The sequence below is a fragment of the Dasypus novemcinctus genome, chromosome 1 (genome assembly GCF_030445035.2).
Source record: "Dasypus novemcinctus isolate mDasNov1 chromosome 1, mDasNov1.1.hap2, whole genome shotgun sequence".
NCBI classification, from domain to species: domain Eukaryota; kingdom Metazoa; phylum Chordata; class Mammalia; order Cingulata; family Dasypodidae; genus Dasypus; species Dasypus novemcinctus.
In genome coordinates, this window is record NC_080673.1 from 129,197,345 (window position 1) to 129,222,206 (window position 24,862).

General features: G+C 43.6%; 2 pseudogenes; both read left to right on the forward strand.

The window, feature by feature from the left end:
- The first annotated feature begins 1,955 nt into the window (after window positions 1-1,955).
- LOC101412446 (RNA-binding protein FUS pseudogene) lies at window positions 1,956-5,817 on the forward strand (annotated as a pseudogene).
- Window positions 5,818-6,187: 370 nt separating this feature from the next.
- On the forward strand, window positions 6,188-23,857 carry LOC101412020 (aldo-keto reductase family 1 member B10 pseudogene; annotated as a pseudogene).
- The last annotated feature ends 1,005 nt before the right edge of the window (window positions 23,858-24,862 follow it).

The following is a 24,862-nucleotide window of genomic DNA, read 5'->3' on the forward strand; positions in this document are numbered from 1 at the left end:
CACAGGAGACTTCAGCGCCAGAATCCAGGAGCCCATCGAGCCATTGCCCATTGATTTTTGGCGGCGTGTGATGGGCATTGTCCACATTATGGCTTGGGAATTCTCCTGGGGGCCTCTTGAGGGTGGGGCTGAGGCCTGCCCCGCTGGGAGTTTAAAGGCTGCTGGGAACCTTGGGCGGCACGGCAGTCACGGGCCCAGTGATATCCTTTCCCACAACGCGGACATGGCGTAGGGGGGCCCCTTGGCCATCGCAACGGCGGGTCTGAGCGAGGCGCTGGGCCTGGCTGGGAGCACTCGCGGACAAAGTGGCCGGGCTGGCCGCACCGAAAGCAGACAGAAGTGGGGCCGGATGAAACAGCCATGGCAGAGGCAAAGGCAGCGGTGAGTGTTTTGACTTGTGGGTTGACGTCACGGCAAGCAAGGACCCATTTGTGCAGAGCTTTGTCACGTATGGGAAGGACTACGGCCCGGAATGGCGCAAGGCACCCATCTATGATAAGTTCTTTGGCCAGCGCAAACTGGGCATCCTCGCTAGAAATTTTTCGCTGACAAGCTTCAAGGACGCGGGCGACAAATGCTGGGAAAGTCTCATTAGAGTCTTGAAGCAGTTGCGCGAGTTTGGTGGGCTGCTTGGTGGAGACTAGAGAGAAAGACCGCTGGACGAGGACTTTTACCCGGTGCCAAAACCCTGGGTCAATTTGGAGATAAGAACGAGGGTCTGCATAATTGTTGGTCCCCATATATGCATCGGAGGGATCGAGGACGCCAGCTTGGGCATTTTCCACGATTTGCCGGTCAACAGCCGCTTGGTAATGGGCGCGCCATTCAATAAATTGACCCGGCGTCAGGATGGCACGGGCCAGTGCAATCCAGTCATATGGGAGAACGAGTTGGGCCCCAACTCCTCAAGGAGTTGCTGCGCTTAGGGGCTGCCAATCCCGTCTTCCTTCACAGCTTTGCGGAGGGTTCTGACCTCTTCCACTGTAAAGGGTAACCAAGTTTGGGGTCGCTGCGGCGTGGGCTGCGGATTCAGCAGATACAGCTGAGGGGTTTGAGAAGATGTGGCACCGGGGACTGATGGAGCAGCCAAGGCAGGTGAAGGACTATTGCCGTACGGCGGCGGCAAGGGATAAGCGGAACACGGGTGAGAAAATGGCAGCTTAGCGGCTTCCAGGCGACAACAAGATGGCGGCGGGACCCTTCCGGGTGCCAGCAAAGATGGCGGAGCTGCGACATCCGGCAGCGGACAAGATGGCGCGAGGGGCGCTTCCGGTTTAGCGGAAGATGGCGACCATGCAGTTTCTGGGCCCAAACCGGATGCTGACTGGGCAGGAAGAGGCGGGTAGAGGTGGGAGGAGGACACCGGCGAAGAAGAAGCCGGATGCACGCCATCTTGGGCAGAAGTGGGGGAAGAAGGCGGAAGTCCGCCATCTTGGGGAGTGGTAGGAGTGGTTTCTGTCTGCTGCGGGGAGCTCGGGCGGGGAGGTTCGCACTCGAGAGCAGCAGCAAGTTGGTTAGACAGAGAGTCAGTGTCGGCCGGGTCATCGGGATCACAGTCTAGAGGCCGTTTGGGAGAAGCTTCATAAACGGCTTCGGTCGGAGCGCCAAGGAGACAGGCGCGAATGGCAATGAGAACGGGTAAGAGGCCTGCTGGGAAGGTGCGTTTCTCGTGCTCCATGGCGGAGGTGACTCGATCTATGAGACGCGAGTACGTATCTGGACTCCAGAGTTGACAGGTGGTGAGCCACGGATTAAAAGGGAGCAAGAGATCCCAGTACTTTTGGAGCTGCCGCAGGGAGACGCGGACTCCATTGGCATCGAGCAGGGCAGCGAGGGCCCTGACTTGAGGCGCCTGACGCAATGACAAAGAGGCGCCCATGACGAGATAGGAGCGGGACGACGGCGAGGGGTCCCGGGGCGGGACGACGGCGAGGGGTCCCTACCTGGAGAGGAGGATGATCGCCGATTACAGCAGCAGCAGCAGCAGAGAGGGGCCGGGGGAGGAGCCGCCACGTTGGGCTCCAGTTGTGGCAGAGCAGGGGGATTCCAACCTCGCTCAGGCCCAGGAGTCGGGGGGCTGCTCCAGTCGAACCGCCGGCGGGGGGTGCTCCGGGCGGAGAACTGGCTCTCCAGGTGTGGGGGACGCGCGGTTAGGAAAGAACTACGGAGACCGCTTGAGCGCAAGAACAGGTCTGCTTTATTGCGGAAGTACACTTGGTTATATAGGGGTGGGTAGAGGGAGGGGCGTGATGAAGGGAGGGTTGGCTAAGGGGCGGCTGTGGACAGGCTGAAGCTGATGGATAGACCTGAGGTAAGCAGTTACTGGGGAAGAGGGCAGACTGTAGGTTGGTAATATGGGCGGGACTGGCGGGAAGGGCGGCGGGGGCTGAAAGGGGAGGAGGGGCGGAGAAAGGCGGCAACAAAGGTTTTAACCTATAGAGGAAAAGAAAAAAAGAAAATATTTCTTATATAAATTATCATTATTTTAATTTTATTCTACTCAGGTATAATTTCCTTAAGTTTATGTGGATCCTAACAAAATAAGGTAGCATTAAGTCTTTTGAATCTTGAAGATGATGAAAACTAAAGTTTTTGATAAATGAAATTATTACACACCCATTAAAAATACTTGCTTTGCCCAAAGTGAAATGACTAGTTTTTCACAGAACAGAATGAGGGATATATTTAAAGATGAAATTTGTCTTGAGATGAAGTAACTAGTCTATGTGGTTATGTATGGTTATGGGAAGTTTGTGAAGGCATTTTCTAAACCAAAAAATTACAATGTAAATGACTGATTCCGAAAATTGTTATTAGGTAGAAATCCAGGAGCTGATACTGAAAACAGAAACTAACTTTATGTAAAGTAGAAAAACCTGTCAGACTCCACCTTAATCTATTATGATCTGTGCTCACTAGGCATGTTGGCCTTACCATATCCTTAAAAGTTTTAAAAAAATATAAAGCCACTGCTATTTTGGAAGTTAAGTCTTTCCAAACTATTTTACTAACTTATTTGTCACTGTGATAGAGGCCTGTTAGGCCTGTTTAAATATAATGTTCAACCTTACAACTTTTGATATTCTAATAAAACCCTTAAGGATATCTTTAATTTCAAACTGTTACAAAAAAATTTGTTCTTTCATCTTGTAAAAAGTAAGGTGCTAAAGTGTATACATTTATGAAAATTAATGTTATCAATATATTTGCTATTTTAATATCATAATATATTTTAATTCACAATGGAAAAATGAATTCCAAAACTAGAAAACTTATAATACTTGTGTAAACTGTGGGAGAGTTTAAATGGGATATTATTTTGACAGGATTTTAAGTTTCAGTCACATTTTATTCTGGTCCGAATTTTTATCAAGGTGTTAAGCGTCCTTCAAAAAAAAAATTGGTTTGTCGTAAAATACTGCGCATAATCACAGTATTTATTTCCTAAGACTATTGTAAATGTACAGACTTACTTTTACTACTAAGGGAAATATTATTTATAAAATAATAATAGAATATGATATCTGGGAAAATTACAACTAAATGTAACTTATGGCTGATAGTTAACAGTAATATTGTAATATTTTTGCAACAATGTGAAAGAAGATATATCAATTCTAAGAGACTATAGGGGAGTATAAGGGAGTGTGGAATTTTTCTTTTTAGAGTAGTGAAAATGTTCTTCTATTGACTGAGATGATGACAGCACAAATCTGTGATGACAATGAAAACCACTGAGTGTAAACTTTGAATTGATTGTACAGAACAGGGATGCATGTATAACACAGGGAATCAAGTAGTAGAAGATGGACTGTGGTTAACAGGACAAATATGAGAACGTTCCCTCATGAACTGTAACAAATGTATAATACTAACACGGGGTGTCAGTAATCAGTGGGTTGGGGGAAAATACATCAAATGTAAGATATGGGCTCTAGGTAGTAATAATATCCAACAATATCATATGCAGATCAACATTAGGATAGAATAGACAGTGAGAACTTTAAAGTCTTTTAAGAATTTTTATACAATCCCCCAAAATATATATATTGTATAATAATTGTATAAAAATTCTTATAGTTTTTAGGTCTTAGAAAAATGTGATGTTGTAAAAACTACCAAAATCTATGATTTGGTTCTACTGTTCTGCTCTGATGCCTCTTTAAAAGAGCAGGCAGTCAGTTCATCTTTGACAAAAAGGGACTTTAAAGGAAAAGCAAGGCAAGAGTCCGTAAGTTATGTTTTGCTTGATGATTAACATAATCTTGGCAAAACTCTTACTATGGTCTGTAGTTAATGATCTCTAGACACAGCTTTATTTGAAATACTCATAAGGAAATTAGGACCCACACTGTAACAATATTATTGGTATTTTAAAACTTTTAGTAGAAAGAAGAAACTTATTTTGTTAAGAAAATTCTCTACGTATCTGTAGCACAGGCTCAGTCCTCGAGGCACTGGTGCTCTGGAGTGTTGGAATCTTCTTGCTGGCCGGGGCTTGCGCGGACACGGCCTCAAGCACCTATACCCAACAAGCGACCCAAAGCTACGCGGCCTCCCGCACCCAGCCTGAGCCAGCAGCAGCCCTTCGGCTGCTCAGTGGACACTGTGGCCGCGGCCGGAGCAGCTGTGGGTCTTCCTATGGGCAGACCCAGACCCCAGGTGTGGCACCCAGTCAGCTCCCGGGGATATGGCTCGGCTGTGGCTATGGCAGTGGCCAGAGGTCCCAGGCGTCCCACCCTGGCCGCGGCCACCAGCCAGCGCCCAGCAGTACGACGGGAAGCTACGGTGGCAGCTCCCAGAGCAGCGGGTATGGGCAGCCCCAGCGGGGGGCTCGGGCAACAGCCCAGCTGTGGGGGACCGCAGCAGAGCAGCAATGACGCCCCTCAGGGCAGTGGACAGCAGAATCAGTGCAACAGTAGCAGCGGGGATGGTGGAGGGGGCGGCAGAGGCAGCTACTGACAAGACCAGCCGTCTGTGAGCGGTGGTGGCCGCGGCTTCGGGGAGGCAGCAGCAGGTGGTGGGGGTGGGCACCACTCTAGCAGTGGTGGCCATGAACCCAGAGGCTGTGGGGGTGTCCGTGGAGGCAGAATCAACACGGGCAGAAGTGACCGTGGTGGCCTCAATAAATTGGTGGCCCCCAGGACTGAGGATCATGGCTTGACTCTGAACGGGATAATTCGGACAACACCACCATCTTTGAGCACAGGTTAGGAGAAAATGTTACTGTTGAGTCTGGCTCATTACGTCAAGCAGATTGGTATTATTAAGACCACTAAGAAACGGGGCAGCCCATGATTAATCTGTACACAGACAAGGAAACAGGAAAGCAGAAGGGAGAGGCAACAGCTCATTTGAGGGCCCGCCTTCTGCTAAAGCCACCATTGACTGGTTTGATGGTAAAGAATTCCCTGGTAATCCTATCAAGGTTTTCTTCATGGCTCGATGAGCAGACCTCAGGGTGGTGGCAATGGCCGTGGAGGCCGAGGGCGGGAGGACCCACGGCCCAGGGAGGCTGTGGAGGTGGAGGCGGTGGGGGTGGAGTACAGCAGGGAGCTGGGGACTGGAAGAGTCCAAACCCAACAAGTGCAAGCAGGAACTTCAGAGGCGGCCCAGGAGGCTCTCACATCTCACAGGGGTACCTGTGGAGATGATCGTTGTGGTGGCAACGAGGCTGTGACTGGGGCAGCTACTGAGGCTGAGGCAGGGACTGCGGGGCTTCTGAGGGGGCAGGATGGTGGAGACAGAGGTGGCTCTGGCCATGGCAAGGTGGATTCCAGGGGTGGGCACAGACAGGACCGCTGGGAGAGGCCATAGGAGCCGGACTCCTGAGGCTCTGGAACAGCTTTTCTTCCTGTACCCAGCATTACCCTCATTATTTTATAACCTTCCATCTCCTCATCCACCCATGGGTTGTATGTGTGTGTGTGTGTGTGTGTGTGTGTATTGGACTCTGTAACCATACCTCTGGTTCCCATTAAAAACCATCGTTTTAGTTAAAAAAATTTTTTTTCTGTAGAACAGTAGCTAATTTAACCTGACTAGTCAGCTCTAATCTTTAAACAGCAACATGGACTCTAAAATAGTGAATGAGATTCATATTCTGTACAGAATTGTTGTAACACTTTGATGCACTTCAGATTGTTTTTGGCATAAGACAGTAAGGTGTTTGCAAAGTTCCCTAAGGATGTGGGAAAACATAGTAACTCTGCAAGGTAAACCTGTGAAAAAGACACAGGCTAGTAAGCTGAGCCCTCCACCTCCAGGCTTGTACTCATGACACTTAATTCTGTAATGATGAAGCTAAACCATCTATAATTAATGCCTAAGGTCACCTACAGAGAACCTCTTTATTACTCAAATATGGCCTGTCTCTCTAAGCCAAACTCTCACTACCTTCCCACCTATGTGAGACAGGACTTCCAAGAATAATTTTCCCTGGCAACGTGGACTTGACTTCCAGAGATTTTTCCTGACAATGCAGGATTTGACAACTCCCAGGGATGGACCTCCCTGAAAATGTGGGATTAGACCAAAAGAGGGAAAAGGAATAGGACAGAATAAAGTTTTAATGGCTAAGAGATGTCAAATAGAGTGGAGAGGTCATTCTAGAGGTTAGTGTTATGCAGGTTTATTTGTTTAGAGACTCATCTTGAGTGAAATAAAGACTTGCCCATTGCCCTGCTGAAAGCAAGAATTGCTTGCCAAGGAGAAATTGGTTTAAGTTCTTATAAGGGAAGTGGACTTGGCCCAGTGGTTAGGGCATCCGCCTACCACATGGGAGGTCCGTGGTTCAAACCCCGGGCCTCCCTGACCAGTGTGGAGCTGGCCCATGTGCAGTGCTGACACACGCAGGAGTGCCATGCCACGCAGGGGTGTCCCCAGCATAGGGGAGCCCCATGCGCAAGGAGTGTGCCCCGTAAGGAGAGCCACCCAGCACAAAAGCAAGTGCAGCCTGGACACAGAGAGCAGACAACGGGAGGGGGGGAGAAATAATTTTTTTTTTAAAGTTCTTATAAAAGGAATTAATGAAAGCAATTTCTTAAAAATGAATATATAGGTAACATGCATGCTAATCCTGAATTAACTGTTATCCACTACATTAGATCTTTGGGTGCAGCCCTGAATGGCTTTTCAGGAAACACCCTCACACCCAGGGAAACACCCCAACCTAAATATTTAACTCAACACCCTTGCTGGCCTTGCTTTCTTGTTATAATCTCTCTCCTAGAGGGATTATCTGAGCCTAGCCAACCTAGATTTTTGGGGTTTCCTCATAAACAAACCCACTAATTACCAGCATAGCTCCCTTCATTTGGTTCCATGAAATTCTGTCCCCACACAGCTTCCTTTGCCTCATGAGTAAGTTATCTTAAAACTAATCACATCTGCCTGAAATAAGAACAAGGCCTAGAGCAGCATTGTGCCTGGGAATTTCCTCCTGACAGCCTTCATGTTACTCAAATGTGGTCAGTCTCGAAGCCTAACTCAGCATGTAAATGCAATGCCTTCCCTCCAGCGTGGGACATGACACCCAGGGATGAGCCTCCCTGGCACCGAGGGATCACTATCAACTACCAACTGATGATGCAACTGGAAAATGAGCTGGAAAGGAAGGTTCAATGCGGATCAGCAGAATATCCCTGACTACATAAAATAACATGACTTTAAAATGCTGTTTGACCTAATGTAAGGGGGAAATGGAAAGGAGAAATGAGTTTATATGGCTATGAGTCTCTAAAAAAGAGTCTGGAGGCTGTCAGAAGGATTGCCCTTATGCACAACTGAGCAGAGTCTAAGAGACAGATAAAGTAGATACAACCCCCAGGTATTGGTTCCTTTGAGGGCTAAAGAGATCCATGGGAGCTATGGTCATGGCAGATGGGGTTAACTGCCATGTCAGATGGCCCTTCTTTGGAGCTGGTGTTTATGCGTGATGAATCTGGACTCAGATGGGATCTCTCTTCATAAGACTTTCATGCTACTGTGCTGGAGTTGTAATTGGTGTTGGGGTTTAAGATATATTTAGGGGATCTGAAACTCTGGACTGACAATGTGATAGCCAGGCCCTGAGCCTCAACAGACTCCAGCACCTACAATCTGATTTATTGGACTCATCTCACTCAGCTAAGATGGAGTTGAAGAAGGACAACCACCACACCATGGAGCCTAGAGTGCCTACAACTGAAAGCAGGAGGATTGCATCCAGTATCCATGTGGAATCTGAGCCTCCTCTTGACATAGAGGTCAATGGACACAACCAATCCAATGTCCACAGAGAAAAGGTGGCAGTGGAGTGGGAAAAGTGGACATGGTGGCTAATGGGTATGGGGAATGGCAGGAAGAGACGAGAGATGTGGAGGCGTCTTTGGGACTTGGAGCTGCCCTGGATGGTGCTTCAGGGGCAATCTCCGGACATTGTAAATCCTCACAGGGCCCACTGGATGGAATGGGGGAGAGTATGGGCCATGATGTGGACCACTGACCATGAGGTGCAGAGGTGCCCAGAGATATACTTACCAAATGCAATGGATGTGTCATGATGATGGGAATGAGTGTTGCTTGGGGGGGGAGTGGTGGGGTGGGGGTGGTGGGGTTGAATGGGTCCTCATATATTTTTTTTAATGTAATATTTTTACAGAATCAATAATAAATAAAATAAAATAAATAAATAAACCACATTGGAATCCAAAAAAAAAAAAAAACTAATCACATCTTTTTATTGCTAAGCAATTGCAGGCTGCTGGATTCTTTGTAGCATACCAGCCTCTCTAGACCAGTGCCCCTAATAAAAGAATGTCCAAACAGCAGTATCTCCATTGCATGGATCTCCCCTTTCACCAGAAAAACCCTTAACCTCACTGCCTTGCCAGCAGGAAGCAGTTAAGAGTGATCTCCTCCAAGAGTGGTAAATGATCCTATTCCGGGGGGGCAGGGGGGGGGGGAGGGCAGGGGATTGCGCTACAGAAACTTGAATCCAGCCCCACCTTGGCTTCTACAAACATCAGGGTCTTGAATGAAGTATTCCTGTTCTCCATAACCCAACATTAAAATAGTTTTAGGGAAGTGGATTTGGCTCAATTGATAGAGTGTCCGCCTACCACAAGGGAAGGCCAGGGTTCAAACCCAGGGCCTCACTGACTCGTGTGGAGCTGGCCCATGTGCAGTGCTGATGTGCACAAGGAGTGCTGTGCCACGCAGGGGTGTCCCCTGCATAGGGGAGCCCCACACACAAGGAGTGCACCCCTCAAGGAGATCCACCCTGTGCTAAAAAAGCGCAGCCTGCCCAGGAGTGGCACTGCACACATTGAGAGCTGACACAGCAAGATGACACAACAAAAAGAAACACAGATTCCCAGTGCTGCTGACAAGAATAGAAACAGACACAGAATAACACACGGCGAATGGACACAGAGAGCAGACAATGGGGGGAAGGGGAGAGAAATAAATAAAAAATAAATCTTTAAACAAATAAAATAGTTTTAGTTGCTTAGTTGATAAACAAAAGTGCCCAATTTGCTTTGGCATGAAAATGAAGCATGAAACTGTAACTGAAAGTCAAGATTTAGCAAATAATTATGATTACAAAATTATTATATAGATGCCTTTATGTTATGAAATAGCAAAAGGGTAATATCCGAAATTGCTGAGCCTGGCTGGATTTAGCCTAGACCTGCTATTGTGATGATCATTCTAAACAGGTCTCAGCCCTGTTACTCTAGACTTAGCCTCACCCTTGTGCATGCTTACTATTGTGATGGTGATTCTAGACTGAACTTTCCTTGGGTTATTTCAGAACTAGACACACTCCTGTGTATACTTGCCATTGTGATGGTAACCACTCTACCTTGCCCCATCTGAGTTCATAAAAACTCCTGCTTCCACTGTTCAGGGAAGGCAGATTTGAGACATCCCTGTCTCCTGTCCTTCCGCTGCTTTCTCTCATGACCATCTTGGTGTGGACTCCAATTCATCTGCTCTGGGCAAGAACCCAGAGGGACCCCTTTGAGTAGATACAGAGAAGGGCTGGGGCAGTGCCAGAACACAGGGAGACTGAGTGGAAACTCTGCTTGGCCAGTTAGCTGCACTTATCCTCCCCAAGCCTCTGCCTCCCCGCCTGTAAAATGAAAGGGTTGGACTAAGAACCCAGCCATCTATAAATGCAAATCATCTCAACCACATCCAGTCATTGCTTCTCCCTCAAGCTCTTTTTGGGATGTGTGGTTACTGCAAAATGTGCATCATCTTACCTAAAGTAGATGTTGCCCGGGTATAGCAGTTTAATTTTTTTTTTTTTAAGATTTATTTATTTATTTAATTCCGCTCTCCCCCCCCCCCCCCCCCCGTTGTCTGTTCTCTGTGTCTATTTGCTGCGTCTTTTTTCTTTGTCCGCTTTTGTTGTTGTCAGCAGCACGGGAAGTGTGGGTGGCGCCATTCCTGGGCAGGCTGCACTTTCTTTCACGCTGGGCAGCTCTCCTTATGGGCGCACTCCTTGCGCGTGGGGCTCCCCTACGCGGGGGACACCCCTGCATGGCGCGGCACTCCTTGAACGCATCAGCACTGCGCATGGCCAGCTCCACACGGGTCAAGGAGGCCCGGGGTTTGAACCGCTGACCTCCCATGTGGTAGACGGATGCCCTAACCACTGGGCCAAGTCTGTTTCCCATAGCAGTTTAATATTATTGATGAATTCCAAAAAGAAATATTGGATTATGCTTGTAATCTGATCTGTACCTGGGCATGATTGAATTATGATTAATCAAGGGATGAGGACTCACAGATAAAAGGTATGGCAAAGGGCAGAGTTGGGGGTTTTTCTGATGTTGGAGTTTTGATTTTGGAGTTTGATGCTGAAGACTTACGCTGGAGCCCTGGGAAATCAGCATGCAGAGGAAAGAGAAGCCAGCCCCAGGAGGGAAGGAACCTTGAACCCAGAGAAAAGCAAGCCCCAGGAACGTAGGAACCCAGGAAGCCTGAACCCTCCCAGACGTCAGCAGCCATGTTGCTCCAAATAGACTTTGGTGAGGGAAGTATCTCATGCTTTCTGGCCTGGTATCTGTAAGCTCCTACCCCAAATAACTACCCTCTATAAAAACCAACCGATTTCTGGTATTTGGCATAAGCACCCCTTTGGCTGTCTAATACACCAGGAATAGGCTCCTACATATAAGTTGATTAACAAAAATAACAACAATTTGTTAAATGCCATCTATAAGTCAGGTGTGTTATGTATTTCTTTAATTTGATCCACACCAAAAAAAACCCCAAAACAACGAGAAGCCTGTGAGCTAAGAATTATACACACTTCTTTCTAAGCTCACTCCTCCACTTATCTGACGGCTTTACACGCCAACTTCTGGCTGATAATTCCCATATTTACATCTGCAGCGCTGACCTTTCTCTTGAATTCCACATTCCTACACAACTGCCCAAGCCACGGCTGGCAAAAAACAGCCTCGGAATCTAAGACAGCCTCCTCTGGGAGGGGAAATCTTTACAATGCCCTTTTCTCTGAGCAGGCAAAACAAAACAAAAACAACCTCCAATGCCTCCACTCTCCTTTTTCCTCTTAGGCATTCAATATATTGCAAATCCTATCACTCTTCAAAATATATTCAGAATCCTTCTACTCCTTACCACAGCAAGTGCTATGCAGGCCTGCCACCGTCATCTCTCAATTGCTTTACTAATTCCTTTTATTGGGGGTGGGTACTGGGGCAGGGGATTGAAACCAGGACCTCGTATGTGGTAAGCCAGTGCTCAGCTCTCCTCACTTTGTGTATTTATTTATTTATTTTTTAAGATTTATTTTATTTATTTATTTCTCCCCACTCCCTCATTGTTTGCACTTGCTGTGTGGGTTCTTCTTCTTTGTTTCTTTAGGAGGCACCAGGAACTGAACCCAGGCCCTCCAATGTGGAAGGGAGGCACCTAATCTCTTGAGCCACCCGTGTTGCCTGCTTTGTTGTGTCTCGTTATGTTTTTCTTCTATGTCTCTTGTTGCATCATTTTGTGGTGTCAGCTTACTGTACCTGCCTGTTGTGTCAGCGCTTGCTGTCATGTTCATCTTCTTTTAGGAGGCACTGGAAGCCTCTGCTCCCTGCTTTGTTGCATCTCTCATTATGTTTTTCTTCTTGTGTCTCTTGTTGCATCATCTTCTTATGTCAGCTTGCCATGCCTGCCCATCACACCAGTTCACTGTCTTTTTTTTTTTAAGATTTATTTATTTCTCTCCCCCATCTTTTATTTTTTGTGCTAGCTGTCTTCTTTCTTTTTTTTTAAAGATTTATTTCTCTCCCCTTCCCCCCACCCCGATTGTCTGTTCTCTGTGTCTATTTGCTGCATCGTCTTCTTTGTCCACTTCTGTTGTTGTCAGCGGCACGGGAATCTGTGTGTCTTTCTGTTACGTCATCGTGTTGTGTCAGCTCTCCATGTGGGCGGCACCATTCCTGGGCAGGCTGCACTTTCTTTCGCACTGAGCAGCTCTCCTTACAGGGCGCACTCCTTGCGCATGGGGCTCCCCTATGCGGGGGACACCTCTGCATAGCACGGCACTCCTTGCGTGCATCAGCACTGCACATGGGCCAGCTCCACATGGGTCAAGGAGGCCCCGGGGTTTGAACCATAGACCTCCCATGTGGTAGACGGACGCCCTAACCACTGGGCCAAGGCCGTTTCCCTGTCTTCTTTCTATTTCCATTCTCTGTGTGTTCTTCTGTGTCTGCTTGTCTTCTCTTTTAGGCAGCACTGGGAACCAATCCTGGGACCTTCCTGAGTGGGAGAGAGGCTCTCAATCTCTTGCGCTGCCTCAGCTCTCTGGTCTGCTGCATCTTTTATTGTCTCTCCTGTGTGTCTCTTTTAGTTGCATCATCTTGCTGCAACAGCTCTCTGTGTGGCCAGCACTCCTGCATGGCCAGCTCTCCACTCAGGCCAGCTTGCTGTGCGGGCCAGTTTGCCTTCACCAGGAGGCCCTGGGAATTGAACCCTGGACCTCTTATATGGTAGACAGACCTAATCGCTTGAGCCATATCCATTTCCCTCACTCATTTTATTGTAGTCTCATCTCACTGCTCTCCCTCCTTCCATCCTTGACCCTCTATAGGCTACTTTCAAGGCAAAAGCTAGAGTTAAAACACATCAAATCCTGTCAATCCTCTGTTCAAGACTCTCCAATTACCCTACATCTCAGCAAAAAAACCTGGACGGCCCTAGCCTCTGAGTCTGTCTCCCTTTCACCCCACTTCAGCCTCACTGGCTTCCCTGTCTAGAGTCCTCTCCTTACAAAACCACCAGTGTCTCTCCCTACCCGCTCCAGTCTGTGCCCTGTGAGCCCTGCCCTGATCATCCCATTTTTAATTACATCCCCCTACTCCCTATAACATTCCTCTGATTTGTTTTTCCCATTAACCTTTAGGCATCACTTTGAATACACTGTATATCCCTTGTATTGTTGAGTTTCTTTTCTCTCCCTTTAGAGCATGAACTACCTGAGAGCTTCGTGGTGCCGAGTCCCCAGCACCTGGACCCCAGCACAGAGTGAGCCTTCAAAACATAGATGTTGAATGAATGAATTAAAAGGCCATGTCTTCTCCCTCAGGAGAGTTATTGTCCTCTTCTTTACATAGAGTCTACCTGCATTTTTAAAAATAATGTAGATGTTATATATTATGTCTTTGTCAGGCAGGTCTCATGGTTGAAACTAGTTAGGAATTCAGTGATGGATTTTAATTGTTTTTTAATCTCTCAAGTTTAAAACCACTGACATCACCCTCAATTTAGGCAGTCTTTCTTTAAAATAGCAAAACGAATCTTGAGATGAGTTTAAAAATAATTTTTAAAAAGTGGCATCAAAGCCATATTTTACGAAAATGGACGTTGTTGTGGCAGATTGATTGTGAGTTCATCACATCAGTCATTTGTAGAGTATTTTAATTATTTCAATAATAATAATAAAAACCAAACAGACAGAAAATTTCTTACCTCACAATCTTTGTTTCCTCTGCTGTATATAGTTCCTATTTCTGGCTAATCACGTGTAAATTTGTTTATTAAGCAGTTTTACTGAGATATATTCACATACCATATGATCTATCCAAAGTGTATAATCAATACTTTTAGTATAATCAAAATGTTGTACATTCATCATCTCAAAAATTTTAGCACAATTTCATTACTCCAGAGAGAAAGACTCCACACCCCTTAGCATTCCTTCCCTAGCCCTATATAGCCACTAATCTAATTTCATCTTTATAAATTGATTTATACTTACATTTTATATATATGGAATCATACAATATGTCATACTCTGTGTCTTGTCTTCTTCACTTAGGATAATAGGTTTATTTTAGTCCGATATTAACATTTTATGGTATTAACTTACATTTGTTAGACCTCCAGGAAGATGGAGGGCTAGAAAGACATGAGGCTCTCTTCTCCTCCAGAAAAACAACTACAAGACAGGCTGAAAGAGCCTAGAAAAAGATCTAGGTTTAGGACACCAGGCAAAGGCTGCACACTGCCCAAAGGAGAGAGGGAAAAAGGAGGGAAATCACAATCACAGAACAGTGAGTTGAAATCCATGGCTGCTGCTGGCACCATCCCACACACTAAAGACACTTGAGAATTCTCGGGCCTCTGGGCCTGCCGCTATGGACAAAGGGGGCTCCAGGGCTCTACCACTCCAGGGAAGGGGAAAGAGAGGGACACAGCCTAAGGCTGACTCAGCTTCTGACCCACACATTTGGTCTGCTGGGTCCCAGCATCCCTTCCAGGCCAGGTGAGACTACACAGTGGTTTACCCTCGAGCCAGCAAACGACTGGAGAAATCCAACCCTAGCAATCTCTCTCTCTCCTAGCCAGGACTGATTGTTGAGGAGGCCTCAGGAAGAGGAGAAAGAGGGACACAGTCCAAGGATGACTCAGCTCTTGACTCACATATTTGGTCTGCTGTGTCCTAGGACTCCTCTAGGTCAGGAGGGACCACACCACTGTGTGCCTTGGAAGCCAGCAAGGGACTAAAGATATACAATCCTCCCGATCTCCTTCTTTACCAACCAGGACTGATAGTTGAGGACTCAGAGGGGAGTGGAAATATTTCCTAAGCAGGAAAACGGAGGGGGCTGCCAGAGAAGGCTGGGAAACTGGCTCAGAGAAAGTGAATTACAAGGCTCCTGCCTCCAGACAGGAAGCTCTATCATATTCATCTGCTATGTGTTGCAACAAATACACTCTGAATAGGCATTGAAATGCGAGCTGTCAAAGAGCACCATCTGCTGGCACAGCAAGGAAGTGCGCGTGAAAAAATTAAAAATACATAGGAGAGGCTTTTTCCTGCTTCTGTAACCTCCTCCCCAAGGCCCTAGAAAGCGAATCTACAACCAATTACTTGGTCCAGTGCCCAGTTTTGGGAAGTCAGCAGGGACAATCTTAATAATCCAGGTCAAGCCAAGAATCAAAAAGCAGTAGTAACACACAGGCTCCTGCCACTAAATCCCTACAAAAAAGAAAGCAATTGAGCATCTGAGTAAACTACATCCTAATCAGATGTCTAGATATCAGCAAAAAATTACAAGCAATCCTAAGAAAATAAAAAATGTGGGCCAAGAAAAGGAATATATCAAAACCCACAAGACACGCAGAAGTTGAGAGAACTAATCAGTGAGATACACACAAATTTCCAAAATCAAATTAATGAGGTGAAAGACAATATGGTTAAAGAAGTAAATGACATCAAGAAGACATTGAGCAAGTGCAAAGAAGAATTTGAAATCCTGAACAGAAAAGTAACAGAGCTCAAGGGAATGAAAGACACAATAGATGAGCTCAAAAACACATTAGAGGCATACAACAGCAGACTCAAAATGATGGAAGAAAGAATAAATGATACCAAAGACAGAAGAGCTAAAATTGAAGAGAGAAAAGAATGGAAAAAATTGAGCAGGGGCTCAGAGAGTTGAATGACAACACAAAATGCAACAACATACATGTCATGGGAGTTCCAGAAGGAGAAGAGAAGGGGCAAGGGGCAAAAAGAGTGTATGAGGAAATCATAGCTGAAAATTTCCTAACTCTCATGAAAGAAATGAACTTACATGTCCAAGAAACACACCATACCCCCATCAGAATAAATCCAAATAGACTTACTCCAAGACACATACTATTCAGAATGCCAAATGTGAAAATAGAGAGAAAATTCTCAGAACAGCAAGGGAGAAGCAAACCATCACATACAAGGGATGTCCAGTAAGACTTAGTGCAGGTCTCTTTTCAGAAACCATGGATGTGAGAAGACAGTATGATAAAATTGGGATACTGAAAGAGAAAAACTGCCAGCCAAGAATTCTTTATCCAGCAAAATTGTCCTTCAAATATGAAGATGAGAATAAAATATTCACAAACCAACAGAAACTAAGAGAGTTTGCAAAAAAATGAACCCACCTTTGCAGGAAATATTAAAGGAAGCCTTAGAACCTGGAAGAAAAAGATAGGAGAGAGAGGCTTGGAGGAGAGTATAGAAGAAAGAATAGCAGAAAGAATAACAAAAGAATAAAAAGACAAACAAAAATATGATATGACATATGAAAACCAAAGAATAAAATTATGGAAGTAAATAGTTCATATACAGTAATATCACCAAATGTGAATGGATTAAACTTCCCAATCAAAAGATACCAGCTGACAGACTGGATTTTTTAAAAATGAGCCATCCATATGCTGCTTATAAACAACTCACCTTAGACCCAGGGATACAAAACAGCTGAAATTGAAGGGTCAGAAAAAGATACTATATGCAAATAGTAACCAGAAAAGAACAGGGGTAGCTATATTAATATCAGACAAAACAGACTTTAAATGTAAAAAAGTTTTAAGAGATACAGAAGGCATTATATATTATTAATAGGTACAATCCATCAGGAAGATATAACAGTCATAAATATCTATGCACCTAACCAGTGTGCCCCAAAATACATGAGACAAACTTTGGCAAAACTGAAGGGAGAAATAGACATCTCTGCAATAATCATTGTAGACTTCAACACTATACTCACATCATTAGACAGAGCAACTAGACAGAAGATCAACAAGGAAACAGAGAACTTGAACAATATAATAAAATAATTAGACCTAACGATCATATACAGAGCACTGCATCTGAATTCAGCAGGTTATACATTCTTCTCAAGTACCCATGGATCATCCTCCAGGATAAACCACATGTTAGTGCACAATACAGCTCTCAATAAATATAAAAAGATTGAAATTATACAAAGCATCTTCTCAGATCAAAATGGAATGACTGGAAATCAATAAAAGCCAGGAAAAAAGTAAATTCACAAATGTGTAAAGATTAAACAACACACTCCTAAATAATCAGTGGGTCAAAGAAGAAATTGCAAGTGAAATCTCTAAGTATATTGAGACTAATGAAAATGAAAACACAACTTAACAAAACTTATGAGAGGGAAGTGGACTTGGCCCAGTGGTTAGGGCATCCGTCTACCACATGGGAGGTTTGCAGTTCAAACCCCGAGCCTCCTTGACCCATGTGGAGCTGGCCCATGTGCAGTGCTGATGCGCACAAGGAGTGCCCTGCCATGCAGGGGTGTCCCCGCATAGGGGAGCCCCACGTGCAAGGAGTGCGCCCCATAAGGAGAGCCACCCAGTGCGAAAGAAAGTTCAGCCTGCCTAAGAATGGCGCTGCACACACAGAGAGCCGACACAACAAGATGACACAACAAAAATAAACACAGATTCCATGCCGCTGACAGCAACAGAAGCGGGCAAAGAAGAACACACAGTGAATAGACACAGCAGAGAACAGACAACTGGGGTGGGGGGAAGGGGAGAGAAATAAATAAATTAATTTTTTAAAAAAACTTATGAGATATAGTAAAGGCAGTCTTGAGAGGGAAATTTATACCCTAAATGCCTATATTAAAAAAGAAAAAAGAACTAAACTCAAAAGATTTAACTGAACAACTAGAGAAACTAGAAAAAGAATAGCAAACCAATCCCAAAGCAAGCAGAAGGAAAGAAATAATAAAGATAGCAGAAATAAATGAAAAAAATAATGAGAAAAAAAATTGAGAAAAACAACAAAACCAAAGCTGGTTCTTTGAGAAGATCAATAAAATTGACAAACCCCTACCTAGACTAACAAATAAAAAAATAAAGAAGATGCAAATAAATAAAATAAGAACTGAAAGGGATGAAGTTATGACTGACCCCACAGAAATAAAAAGGATCATAAGAGGATATTATGAAAAACTGTATAGTATTGTTTAGTGTTGACTAGACAATCTAGATGAAATGGACAAATTACTAGAAACACACAATCTACACTGATACTACAAGAAATATAAGAACTTAACAAACCAATCACATTTACAGAGAACAAATCAGTCACTAAAAATCTCCCAACAATGTCCAGTACCAGATGGCTTCTCAGGTAAATTCTACCAAACATTTTGAGAAGATTTAACACCAATCCCATTTAAACTTGGGCAGCAGACTTGGCACAGTGGTTAGGGTGTCCATCTACCACATAGGAGGTCCGCGGTTCAAACCCCGGGCCTCCTAACTCCGTGTGGAGCTGGCCCATGCACAGTGCTGATGCACACAAGGAATGCCATGCCACGCAGGGGGTGTCCCCCGCTTAGGGGAACCCCACGCACAAGGAGTGTACCTCATAAGGAGAGCCACCCAGTGTGAAAGAAAGTGCAGCCTGCCCAGGAATGGTGCTGCACACACAGAGAGCTGACATGACAAGATGACACAACAAAAAGAAACACAGATTCCCATACCGCTGACAACAACAGAAGTGGACAAAGAAGGCGCAGCAAATAGACACAGAGAACAGACAACCGGGGGGGCGGTGAGGGGAGAGAAATAAATAAATAAATAAATCTTTTTTTTTTTAATCCTGTTTAAACTCTTCCAAAAAATTGAAAAGGAGGAAATATTACCCAACACATTTTATGAAGCCAACATTACTCTAATACCAAAGCCAGATGAAGACACTACAAGAAAAGAAAATGACAGACCAATCTCTCTAATGAACAGAGATGCAAAAATTCTCAGCAAAATTCTTGCAAAGAGTCCAACAGCATATCAAAAGAATTACACACCATGACCACCTCAGATTTATTCTTAGTATGCAGGGCAGTTCAACATAAGAAAATCAATTAACGTAATATGTCACATTAAGAAATTGAAGGAAAAAAATACATGATCATCTCAATTGCAGAAAAGGCGTACAGCAAAATCCAGTATCCTTTCTTGATAAAAACACTTCAAAAGATAGGAATAGAAGGAAATCCCTGTATATGATAATGGGCATATATGAAAAACCCATAGCCAACACTGTACTCAATGTGGGAAGGTTGAAAGCTTTCCCTTCCTAGGTCCAGAAAGATGACGATGCCCACTGTCACCACTGTTATTCAACATTTGCTAGATGTTCTAGCTAGAGCAATTAAACAAGAAAAATAAACAAATAAAAGGCATCCAATAGGAAAAGAGGAAGTAAAAGTTTTATTATTCATGGATGACACAATCCTATACAAAGAAAATTCTGAAATGTCTATGACAAAGCTACTTGAGCTAATAAACTAGTTGAGCAAAATGGCAGGATACAATATTAACCCCAAAAAAATCAATAAAGCTTCTGTACACTAGTATTGAACAATTTGAAGAAGAAATCAGTGAAAAAATAGCAAAAAAGTTCTCAAATATATAAGAATCAATTCAACCAAAGAAAAAAGTACCTATTTTCAGAAAACTACAAAGCAATGCTAAAACAAAACAAGGAAGATCTAATCAAAAGGAAAGACACTCTGTGTTCATGGATTGGAAGACTAAATATTGTGAAGATGTCAATCTTACCCAAACTGATTTATGGATTCAAAATGCAATACCAATCAAAGTTTCAACAACCTATTTCACAGAAATAGAAAAAGCATTTCCAAAATCATTTGGAAGAAAAAATGTACCTGAATAGCCAAAAGCATTCTAAAAATGAAGAGTGATGTGGGAGGAATTTCACTGCCCAACCTTGGAACATTGCAAAGCTACAGTGTCAAAACAGCAATGATATTGGCATAAAGATAGACATCAATCTGTGGAATAGAATTGAGAATCTAGAAATAAATCCTCACATATACAGTCAACTGGTTTTTGACAAACCTACCAAGTTAATGTTAATGAGACCAAACAGTCTCTTCAACAAATGGTGATGGGACAACTGGATATCTATAACCAAAAGAATGAAAGAGAACCCCTATGTCACTCCCTATTCAAGAATCAACTCAAAATGGATCAAAGACCTAGTAAAACTACTAGAAGAAAATATAGGAAAACAACTTCAAGACCTTGTAATGAGTATTAATTTCATGGACCTTATACCCAAAGCACATGCAACAAAAGAAAAATATATATAAATGGAACCTCCTCAAAATTAAATACTTTTGCACCTCATAGGACTTTATCAAAAGGGTAAAAAAGCACCTAACTCAATGGGAGAAAATATTTGGAAATCACATGTGTGATAATGGTTTAATACCCATGATACATAAAAAGATGTTACAACTCAACAATGAAAAGACATATGACCCACTTAAAAAATGGGCAAAAGACTTGAATAGACATTTGTCCAAAGAAGAAGTGACAAAAAACACATGAAGAAGTGCTCAACATCACTAATGATTAGGAAAATGCAAATCAAAACTACAATGAGATATCATTTCACAACTATCAAAATGGCCACTATTAAATAGACAGAGAACTTATTCACTCTTGGTGGGAATGCAGAATGGTACAGCCACTATGGAGGACTTTTGGCAGTTCCTAAAGAAGTTGAATATAGAGTCGCCACATGACCCTGCAAGACCACTGCTGGGTATATACCCAGAAGAACTGAGAGAAGTGACATGAACAGACATTTGCACACTGATGTTCATAGTGGCATTACTCACGATTGCCAAAAGCTGTAAACAACCCAGGTGTCCATTAACAAAGGAATGGATAAATGAACTATGGTGTGTTCACATAATGGAATATATTATGCACTTGTAAGAAGAAATGAAGTCGTAAAGCATGTGACAACAAGGATGAACCTGGAGGACATTATGTTGAGTGAAGCATGCCAGGCATGAAAGGACAAAAACCATATGCTTGTGTCACTATGAACCAAATATATTGGGTAACATATTGTATGATTTAAAAAAAAATAAATTTATATGTTTCTAGTACATCTAATTGAGAAATGTATGTTTTTATTTGTGTTTTCTTTTTCTTTTTAAATTATTGTTTATATTTGCAATTATTAAATGTACCAAATAAAGTTTTTTAAAAAGTGTAAAAATCATGCCATTGCGCTGCCATTTTCTTACCTGTGATGTATTGCAAAGCATGTTTTGAAACAGCTAAGACCTACTGTCTACTCCACATAATCTCACTCCATCTGCCTTATTATACTAAACCAGCACCCATAAAACCAATAAGAATCAATACAGCTTTCAGCACAAGGAGCTGATCTGAGGAAATTACTGTCCATTGGTTTCTGTGGCTTGCCCTTACTAATACATTCTTTTTTTAAAACCTTGGTGTCACTGTATTGGCATCCTTCATATTGGGCAAAAGGACTCACTTGAGTGGTTTCATCATCAGAAGTTTTTTACATTATATTACATTTATCACACAACATTTTAAAAGAAAATTGTTTATTTGGCCTTCCTTTTAGTTTTTCTAAAATTAAATGTTGTCTTCTTGATAACTTTGTTATTTTTAAAAATACTCTACTCACTATCACCTATTCTAAAAGCACTATTGCTGTACATATTTATCACTAGACAATTGCAAAGTAATAATATTCTTGTTTTTTTAAATAATCCCCCCCACCAAGATGGTTCCCTCATCTGTTTACTCATTGCTTTTGCTCATTGCCTGCTTATTTGTTTTTTCCTTTAGGAGGTAACAGGAACTGAACCCGGGACCTCTCATGTGGGAAGTGGGTGCTCAACTGCTTGAGCCACATCTGCTGTCTAATCATTTGTACTTGCTTGTTGTTTGTTTGTTCTTGTAGTTTTTGTTTTTTGTTTTTCTCACTGTCTGCTCATTGTTTTTGCTTGATGTTTGATCATTATCTTGCTTTTTGTTTGTCTTCTTTAGGGGGCACCAGGAAATGAACCCAGAATCCTCCATGTGGGAGGTAGGTTCTCAGTTGCTTGAGCCATATCTGCTCTTCCGGTAATAATATTATTTTGCCTAGGAAGATGGTATTGTCAGGGAACAAAAATGGAAAGCAGAGCCAGTGAAGATGAGGGAGAAAGATGATGAGTTGTGATGTGTTAAATTCAAAGCACCAGTAGGAAATGGGCACTGTGTGTCTGTAGTTTAAGAAATGTGTCAGAAATGGGATATTGGAAGCTCTTACAGAGAGGAGGTAATTAAATCCATAGTAGAGAGTAACATCACAAAGGGAGATCAAGGGTGAGCCTTACTTTAGCCATTGGCATGATTTCAAGAAGACTGGAAATTTGTGTCATACTGTTATTTCTCAATTATGTCTTTTCCACCACCACCCCTGAGATGGTACCTTCGTCTGTCTGCTTATTGTTAACACTTGTTGTCTGCTCATTGTGTTTGCTCATTTTTGTCTGCTTGTTGTGTCTGCTCCTCTTCTTTAGGAGTCGCCGGGAAGCAAACCCAGGACCTTCCATGTGGGAAGTGGGTACCCAACTGCTTGAGTCACATCTGCTCCCTCAAATATGTCTTGATGTTATATTTTAGGGGCCATAATGTATGCTCATTCTCTAGTTAGATTACTCTATTCAAGAGAGAATGGATAGGGACTTCGTGGTCAAGCCAGGACAGGAAACCATGGCGTGCCCCCAACCTCCAGCTTCTCCCTCTGACGTCAGCCCCAGCCTTTGATAACTGGGGCACAAGCCATCTCTCTATTTGCTCAGAACTGTTTCTGCACCAACCACAGCCGCCTACATGGAGCTCAGTACCAAAGCCAAGATGCACATTGTGGGACTCGGCACCTAGAAGTCTCCCCCAGACAAACTCAAAGGGGCTGTGAAGGTGCGATTTACATAGGATATTGCCACATTGACTGTGCCTATTTCTACAAGAATGAGCACAAGGTTGGGGAAGTCATCCAAGAGAAGATCCCAGAGAAGGTTGTTGAGTGGGAGGACCTCTTCCATTGTTAGCAAGGTATGGCTCACCTTCTTTGAGAAACCCCTTGTGAAGGAAGTCTGCCAGAAAATCCTCAAGTGTCTGAAACTGGAGTATCTGGATATCTATCTTATTCACTTTCCACAAGGATTACAGCATGGGAAGGACTGCTTCCCTAAAGATGGTAAAGGCAATATTCTCCCCACTAAAACGGCATTCTTGGAAACCTGGGAGACCATGGAGGAGCTGGTGGATGAGGGCTGGTCAAAGCCATTGGGATCTCCAATTCATCAAAAAGCTCTGGAACAAACCTGGACGAAACATAAACCACTGACTAACCAGATCAAGTGGCACCCATACCTCACGCAAGAGAAACTGATCCGGCACTGCCATTCCAAGGGCATTGCAATCATTGCCTACAGCCCCCTGGGTTCTCCAGAGAGACCGTGGGCCAAGCCGGAGGACCTTCCACTACCGGATGATCCCAAGATTAAGGAGATTGCTGCAAAACACAAAAAACCACAGCCAAGCTTCTGATCCGGTGCCATACCCAGAGGAATGTGGTTGTGATCTGCAAGTTTGTGACACCTCAATGCATTGCTAAGAAGTTTCAGGTCTTTGACTTTAAACTGAATGATGAGAGATGGCGACCATATAAAGTTTCAACAGAAACTAGACGGCCTGCATCGTGACCGAACTCTCTCATTTGGAGGGTTATCTGTTCGATGCAGAATATTGAAGTTGAATCTCCAGATTTGATTATCCAGTGGATTCTCTTTCTTCACTTTACTGATGTGTACCTCCCGCTGCCTCCAATTCTAGCCAGGCTTTTCTGAATCACACTGAATATGGCCCCGTTGTATGTCAGAATCTAGTATTGTATCTAAGTCTGTATATTCAACCAGGAGCAGCAGCCAATCATGAGATGAGACTCAGAAACTAACAAATGGAAGATTTTTTTCACTTATTAGATCATATAATCATCTGTTTATTAAATACTGGGAATTCTGCTAACACTGAGAATACAAAGATAAGAAATGTAAAGAATAATAAGAGAACTAACATTTATTGAGAGTCTATACACATCAACACTCCAGGAAGTGCTTTTTATATATGTTAACTCCTTGACTCCTTGCAACAACCCCTTTCAGATAGATACTTTTATTATTCACATTTTATAAAAGAGGAAACAGGGTGTCAAGTAACATGCTCAAGTAATGAGTGAGTGGCAGAGCCAAGGTTTCAAAGGCAGGCAGGCTCTGGGAGAGCTCATGCTGATTTGTCATTTTCTTCCTCCCATATCTTCTTTTGGTACTTCCTTTGTAGCTTCTCTCCACTTTTCCCTTTCCCACTCTCTCCCACCTTGCCTTTAATATGCCATTATGTCCAGAGATTCGGGACCAGTGGTGCTAATGCCTGTAAGATGCACAGAGGAGCTCCTGATCCTTAAGGGACTGGAGTAGAGTATCCCTGGGTGTGGGAGTGGGAAATGAAGCACAATCTTAACAAGGAAAATATTTGATATTGCTATTAATCAGGAGAATTTATTTGCTTTCTTTCTATAATAATGTCCTATTGTGAAATATTCCAAAATATAGCAGTGTATAGAAAATAACCTAATGAGCATCTGGTTACCCACCTGACAAATAAAATAAATGCTAACATTTTTCTTTAAAAAAAG